The following is a 7,352-nucleotide window of genomic DNA, read 5'->3' on the forward strand; positions in this document are numbered from 1 at the left end:
CTATCATTCTGTGTTAGTGCAAGAGTCAGATAAGCATAAAAATATTGTGTGCTGTAAATCTAAAAAGCTGGAAATGTGCACTAGATCTGTTTGAAAAGAAAACAAATTGCAGATTAACACACCAAGTAGCAAACCTTTACCTTGAAATGTCTATGGTTTGAATAGGGATCTGCATCAAAAACATTAATACACCTCTTAGTTTCACATTTGTGTCTGATGTGATTGCAATTCCAATGTTATCAATATTGATTTGTACTGAATAAAAACTGTGTGTAAAAGTCGTGAAGTTATCACACAAATGGTTACCATGGATTTTATTTTCATCATCATTGACTCCAGAGTTAAACCTCAGTTTTTGGTAGTAATGAAGTAGAACTTAGCATTCTGCCCAGAGCCAACATCATTCAATGTTCAAGGTTAAGTTTCCAGACAACACAAGGCATCGAGCCAATGCCAGCTCTTCATGCCAAATGGATCACAAAGAAAACTCAAGCTTTAACAGAAGATTTGTTTAGAAATGAGAGATTTTCTTAAGTTTAACCTAGAAAATTACAGTAAGTACCAGCAACTGGAAAGAGAAAAACACAGATCAACATTTTCATCTAGCAGCCCTGATCAGAATATTTTGGGAGACATATGAATGGCTTCTCTGCCTTTTTTCATGTTCCTTTTGTCCTACTCTGTACTTCAAATGTTTTCTGTCTTTATGCCAGACTGACAGAAATTTTAAAGTGGTCTGCTTTGATTGGTAACCCATTCACCACCCTGAGTATCCCCTCCCTCTGCCACTGGTGTACCATTGCTACAGTGCGTACTATTTACAAGACGCAGTGCAGCAACTTACTAAGAATCCTTCAGCAGCATGTTGCAACCCTCTAACTGCTACTCTCAAGGTCAAGGGTTGGAATTTCATGGGACTATTTGTTTAGGGAGACAGATATCACAGGAGTTTAAAGGCAGCACAAGAGACAGAAGCCCCGTGGGTTCAGGGACAGTACCTGAGACAGAGGTCTGGTTGGCTTAGGCATAGGAGACAGAGTTTAGAGGCAGTCTTGGTGGTAACTGAACTACAACCTATGGGCTGGTACTCTGAGAACTAGGGGACTGCAATCTGTTGACACCAAACAGCAACTGGCAGACTGTTTTCTCCCAGGGTTTTTCTGAAATAGTTTCAGGGGCATGGCTTAGACTGCAGGTTGCTGGAAGGCAGTCGGAAATGTGGGAGCGTAACTGGGGAACTGAGAGGGAAAGGGAGGGGGAAGGGTCTAAGAGGGAGGTGTGAGTGAATGGAGAGAAAGATGAGGAGGAGGGGCCAGTGGTCCCTTTTCGGGTTTACTCCACTGCCCTGCTCCTCACTGCAACATCCCGTCAAACTACCACAGCGAAGGCCTGCCAGGTCAAGCTCACTGCCATTACTGATGGCTCACAGGGCTTTTTTCAAGGCTGGGGCATGAGGAAGGGAGGATAAGTGAGGTGGCGGGAGAGAAGATGGAGAGCAGAGAGCAGTAACGTATATAATTTATGTAATAACACATTTAATTGAATGCATATAATTGATAGTTGTTCTTCTACAGGGCAACAGGAGGTCATGGAGCACTTGGGGACTTATAATGTTTCACTCTTTTGTTCTTTGGCAGATGCCATTTTGGTTAATTGTTTGGAGACCTGTGCACTCAGCAGGCTCGATGATAATAAATACATTTCTTAAAGGATGAAACTCAGTCATATTTTAACAGATGCGTTTTGAAATATAACACAGAAAGGCAGAGAAAGGTGAGGGGGCAAAGTGCCTCGTGGAGGAAAGGAAGGAGGGAGCCAGGTAACCGAGTGAGAGAGAGAGAAAAAGAATGTGTAGGGTTTGGAGGGGCAGGTCAGAAAGAGGCTGAGAAGAAGGTAAAGGGAAGGGTGAACACTGATGGAGAGAGGTTCATGGGGTAGGAAAGACTGACGGTTAAAGTGGTCACGGGAGATGTTGGAGGGTAAGCAAAGATGAAGCAGTGGGCAAGAGCATCTGTGCCTGAACCTACTGCGTTAAGCACGTGTCCACTTTTGTGTGAATGTTGATATCCATGCAGTAGAGTCTGGTCTCCTGTCGCCTTGGACCTCCTTGCTACTGGATTAAAACGTCCCTCTATCAAGGCTGTGTAGTAATTGGTGTGCAACATCTATCCATTTAAAAGGAACCACCACAGGAAACTTCCTCTTCTCATTATAAAGGTCAGGTCTCTCAAGGACAGTGCAAACAGAAACAAACCTGAATGTAGCTCTACTCTCCCAGCCCAGGATTGGACATCTTGACATTGACATTATTACCTTGAATGAAACACACTGGACAGTGGATGGCCAGATCAAGGAACCAGATGGTGTGTACATCTTCTCTGGAGGAGCAAACCATAAGAGAAATGTTACCTTAGTGATGTAAAGAATGAGCTAGTTGGACATCCTGGTGACAGCCCGCTGTTATAAATGAAGGCCACATCAGCTGCAGGGAAGCAGCACCCCATAAGAACATAATAAGAACATAAGAAATAGGAGCAGGAGTAGGCCATCTGGCCCGTCGAGTCTGCTCCGCCATTCAATAAGATCATGGCTGATCTGGCCGTGGACTCAGATTTACCTCCCTGCCTTTTCCCCATAACCCTTAATTCCCCTACTTTGCAAAAATCTATCTAACTGTATCTTAAATATGTTTAATGAGGTAGCCTCTACTGCTTCCCTGGGCAGAGAATTCCATAGATTCACTACTCTCTGGGAAAAGCAGTTTCTCTTCATCTCTTTCTTAAATCTATTCCCCCGAATCTTGAGGCTATGTCCCCTAGTTCTAGTCTCACCTACCAGTGGAAACAACCTTCCTGCCTCTGTCTTATCTATCCCTTTCATAATTTTATATGTTTCTATAAGATCCCCTCTCATTCTTCTGAATTCCAGGGAGTATAGTCCCAGGTGACTCAATCTCTCCTCATAAGCTAACCCCCTCATCTCCAGAATCAACCTGGTGAACCTCCTCTGCACCGCCTCCAAAACCAGTCTATCTTTCCTCAAGTCAGAAGACCAGAACTGCACACAGTACTCCAGGTGCAGCCTCACCAGTACCCTGTACAGTTGCAGCGTAACCTCCCTGCTCTTAAATTCGATCCCTCCAGCAATGAAGGCCAACATTCCATTTGTCTTCTTGATAACCTGTTGCACCTGCAAACCAACCTTTTGTGATTCATGCACAAGCAATGGTCACAAGCCATGACTCTGTCCTTGATATGATCGCTCTTGATTCCATCCCTAGGCAAACCATCTGGTTTAGTCTCACCATCATCCCCTGACTGACAAGAAGCTGTACAGGCCACATGCATGCTGAAATAAAAATCAGAAGCAGACGGTATCCCTGCAGAAGTTCTCAAATTAGGTGGAGAGAATATAGTCACAAATTCACAACCTTATCTTGCACATCTGGAAGAGGAGGACATGTCAGCACACTTCAGAGATGCTGTAATTGTGACTGTCTTCAAGAAAGGAGACAAATGCAAATGCAAAGATGTCTCCCTATTGTCTGCCACAGGACTCCCAGTCAACAGCAGCTCTTCCCTGAAACATAAAAGGCATGGGCCTTACACTTAACATTCACAGAAAAATCCTTCAGCAGCCTCTCCCAGCTGTGTATCACACCCCTCCGACCACAAAGGTCTACAAGACCCTGGAAACACAGACCACTTTCCTTTTTTGGAAGCCACGCTTCAGTGAAAACAGTCCCTGATGATGAAATTCACATTGCCAACTTCACTGTGCCACTGTGTCACTGTTCACATTGCCACTTCACTGTGCCAACACAGCCTCTAGTTGTCTGAGGAAAAGAACATTTGAAGATCAAGACCTCAGGCCCCACAGGAAGCTCATGGCTTATGGGCAGCAGGGATCTCTGCCCTCTGGTGTGTTTCATGTGGATCACCTACAGCAAGTACCTTAAAGCACTGAGGAGATACCACCAACGTTACCTCCACAAAACCCTTCCCCCCTACTGACAGTATAAAGGAGATTTATGAGGTAGGTTTTTTTACATAGAGAGTGATAGGTACCTGGGATACATTGCCTGGGGAAGTAGTAGAAGCAGATATGACAGCAAAGTTTAAGAGGCATTTAGACAGGCACACGAATAGGCAGGGAATGGAGGAATATAGACCATGAGAAGGTAGATGAGATTAGTTTAAATTGGCATCATGATCGGCATGGATATCATGGGTTGAAGGCCCTGTTCCTCTGTTGTACTGTTCTATGTTCTATGTTCTAAAACAATACTCCCTAAGCAGGAACTCCCATTTGAGATTTTCTGGTAGACCGAGGAAACAATTCAAGCATGTTCTTTGGGCTTTCATGAAAAAATGTAACTTGCCCACTGACTCTCGTGGTTCCCTGGCTCACAACCACTCAGAGTGGAGAAGGGATACAGCACTGAGAATCTCGAGTCCATCACTGGGGCCCAGTGTAAAGCCTAAAGAGTTTTTCACCTTGCAAACTATCCACCTATCCATCCCATCAAGCACCTTCTGTCCCACCTGTGACAGAGTCTGCGAGTTGCACATTGGCCTCGTCAGCCATCTCGGAGCACAGAAAAGTGATGCAGCAACAATTCATCCTCAACTCCGAGAGATGGTCTCCCTCATTTCAGCCCTAAATTTCAAATTTACTATTGGAAAGTATAACCTCTAGGTTTAGAGAATATAACAATACGAATATTTTGATACATGCTTATTGGGATAAGGAAGCCAGAATTCTGATTGCTGTAATGTGACTATGTTTTGCGCTGTTTGAATCCTTCCCACAAGATTGTGATACCCCACAGCATCCAAGATATGGCAGTTGGGCTCCCTGCATTATCGTTACAAGACTTATGAACAAAACAAGAGAAAATGGTATAAATTAAAGAAACCGGCTCAAACAAAATCACGTACGTAGCTGTTGTGAGATCACATTGTCGACACCTATGGAAACTCAGTGGGACCTGGAATATTGGGTCTGCTACTACATCCCAGTGAATAAACATCATCTGCATCACTTACAGCAATTTCTATTGCTTACCAACTTGCAGATTCCTGCCTTTATGTTCCTAATCAAAAGGCTTCACTGCTATAGTATAGGAGGAAACAACTAGTGCTAGCAGGGATGGCAAAAATGAAATCTGCATGTTATTTCATTCATTCTAAGATTAAGAAAGTGACTGCAGTGTCACTTGAGTTTCATTCCTAACAGCCCTATGTGCATCTGAAAATGTTCTGTTGTAAATAGTTTGAAGGAGTAGGAAATATATTTCCAGAAAGCAGATGAAAACATCAAATAATCAGAGTATTATCATTTAGCAATCACAATGGTAAAAGACAATGAATATTGTTTTCAATGTAATTCAGCCCCAGATTTCAAGCTTCCATCATATATATATTTTAGACCAGGAGAGAACATTTGGAGCAGGTGAAACCAGGGACATTGTAAGCATGTCTGTTTCTCACAATTGTTAAAATGTAGTAGCAGAGGCACATCAAAATTTCATGCCTTTAAGGTAGAATGGCCTGGCTCTTTCTTTTACTGCATGGAACCATTTTGCCTCACTTGTTCACACTGTATCATTATTAATACTCTTGGTAGTGACCTTCCTTTTGTAACAAGCTGCAGCACGTGAAGTATTCTGCCTTGTTCAATTTTGCGCTCCTTGGGCAAGTGCACTGCAGATTCCTTGGACAAAAAACATCTTCAGTTTTTGATTATTCGTGTTCACAAGAAAAGGGTATTGATGGAAAGGCCAATCCCTATTGCCCATTCCTAACTGTCCTTAGAGAAAATGGGGATGATCTGCCTTCTTGAGCTGTTGCAGTCTATCTGGTGAAGGCATTCCCACAATTTTGCTGGGGAGGGAATTTCATGACAATGGTTCACAACTAGGAGAGGAAACTCCAGGTGGTGGCATTATCTTCTGTCTGCTGCACCTACCCATGTTGGTGGCAGAAGCCAAGAACTTGGAAGGTATTTGAATTAGGGGTTTAGAGATGATAAAACTCAGCACAGTTTTCTCCGACTCTACAGCCAGTGTACCAAGACTACTGAAGTGCATAGGACCAATTTTGCTGAGCTTGTGCATTGCAGGAGAAACTTTTTAGTATGCACCACCAACAAAAACAAGTGAATGTGTGGGAGGCACATCGATATCTGAGTGATGAGGGTGACATGCTGCGTGCAGGGTGGTACAGCTGTAGCAGAGCTGGACAGTGGCAGGAGGGTGACAGGTATCTGTTGGCAAATCTGAGATTTCCCTTTGAAACATGCAGCATGGACTGGTAAATAACTTCAAGAAAAATGTCTAGTTAAAACAATTTTCACTACAGAGTAAAAAATGGCCCAATCTGCAAAGTCTTGCATCATCTTTTTAACCACTATTGTAATCTCTGCAGTTCTGTTAAGACATTTCTTGAAACCTCTCTCTATGAACAAGTTCTTGGTCATTCACCCAAATATTTCCTTGGTGTGGTAGGAGAGGTTAATTCAATGGTGGGCTCCAAGATAGTGCTGGATAAGGACTTGAAAGGAAAATATCTACTGGATTATTGGCAGAGGGCAGGGACTCGCTGAATTCTCTTGCAAAGAGTCAGTAGGGGCTCACAAGCCAAATAGTATCCATCCAAGCTGTGTGTATTTATGATTCTTTGGGTGAAGAATTTTTTTTCCTTAATTTCTATTGGATTTATTAGCAACCATAAAATATATGGCGAGATGCAACTGCAAGACTTAAGAGGCATTTGGATAGGTACATGGAGGGGAGGGGCTTGAAAGGTTATGGGCCGAATGCAGGCAACTGGGACTAGCAGGGAGGATGCTGTGATCAGCATGGACCAGTTGGACTGAAGGGCCTGTTTCCATGCTGTATTACCCTATAACTCAGTATAATATTTATGACCTATAGTTTCAGACCCTTGCAAGTGCAACTAGTTTCCATATCATTCCTGACAAACTGGACCCCTACCTCAACCCCAATTTTCACTTTCCTGGGGAAAATGTTTCTGCCTGTTCAGTCTTTCTTGATAATATTTCCTCATAATCATGAAACATCCTGTAACGGTATATTACTCTTTTTAAGCTTGAACTGTTTAAGGTACACTGTGTGGCCCAACTAAGACACTATACAAGTTTAACATAAATTCTCTGCTTCCTGTTCTATCTGACCAGAAATGAACCAGTAGATATTTTATGGCTTTATAAAAATAAGGCCTACGTTACTATGTTAATGATTTGTGTCTTTATCCCTAGGCTCCTCTGCATCATTGAGATTCTTGATGAGTTAATGTTAATTTTTAAAAAAATTACCCAAGCTGATTGTG

This window comes from Pristis pectinata, chromosome 8 (assembly GCF_009764475.1).
Source record: "Pristis pectinata isolate sPriPec2 chromosome 8, sPriPec2.1.pri, whole genome shotgun sequence".
NCBI lineage: Eukaryota > Metazoa > Chordata > Chondrichthyes > Rhinopristiformes > Pristidae > Pristis > Pristis pectinata.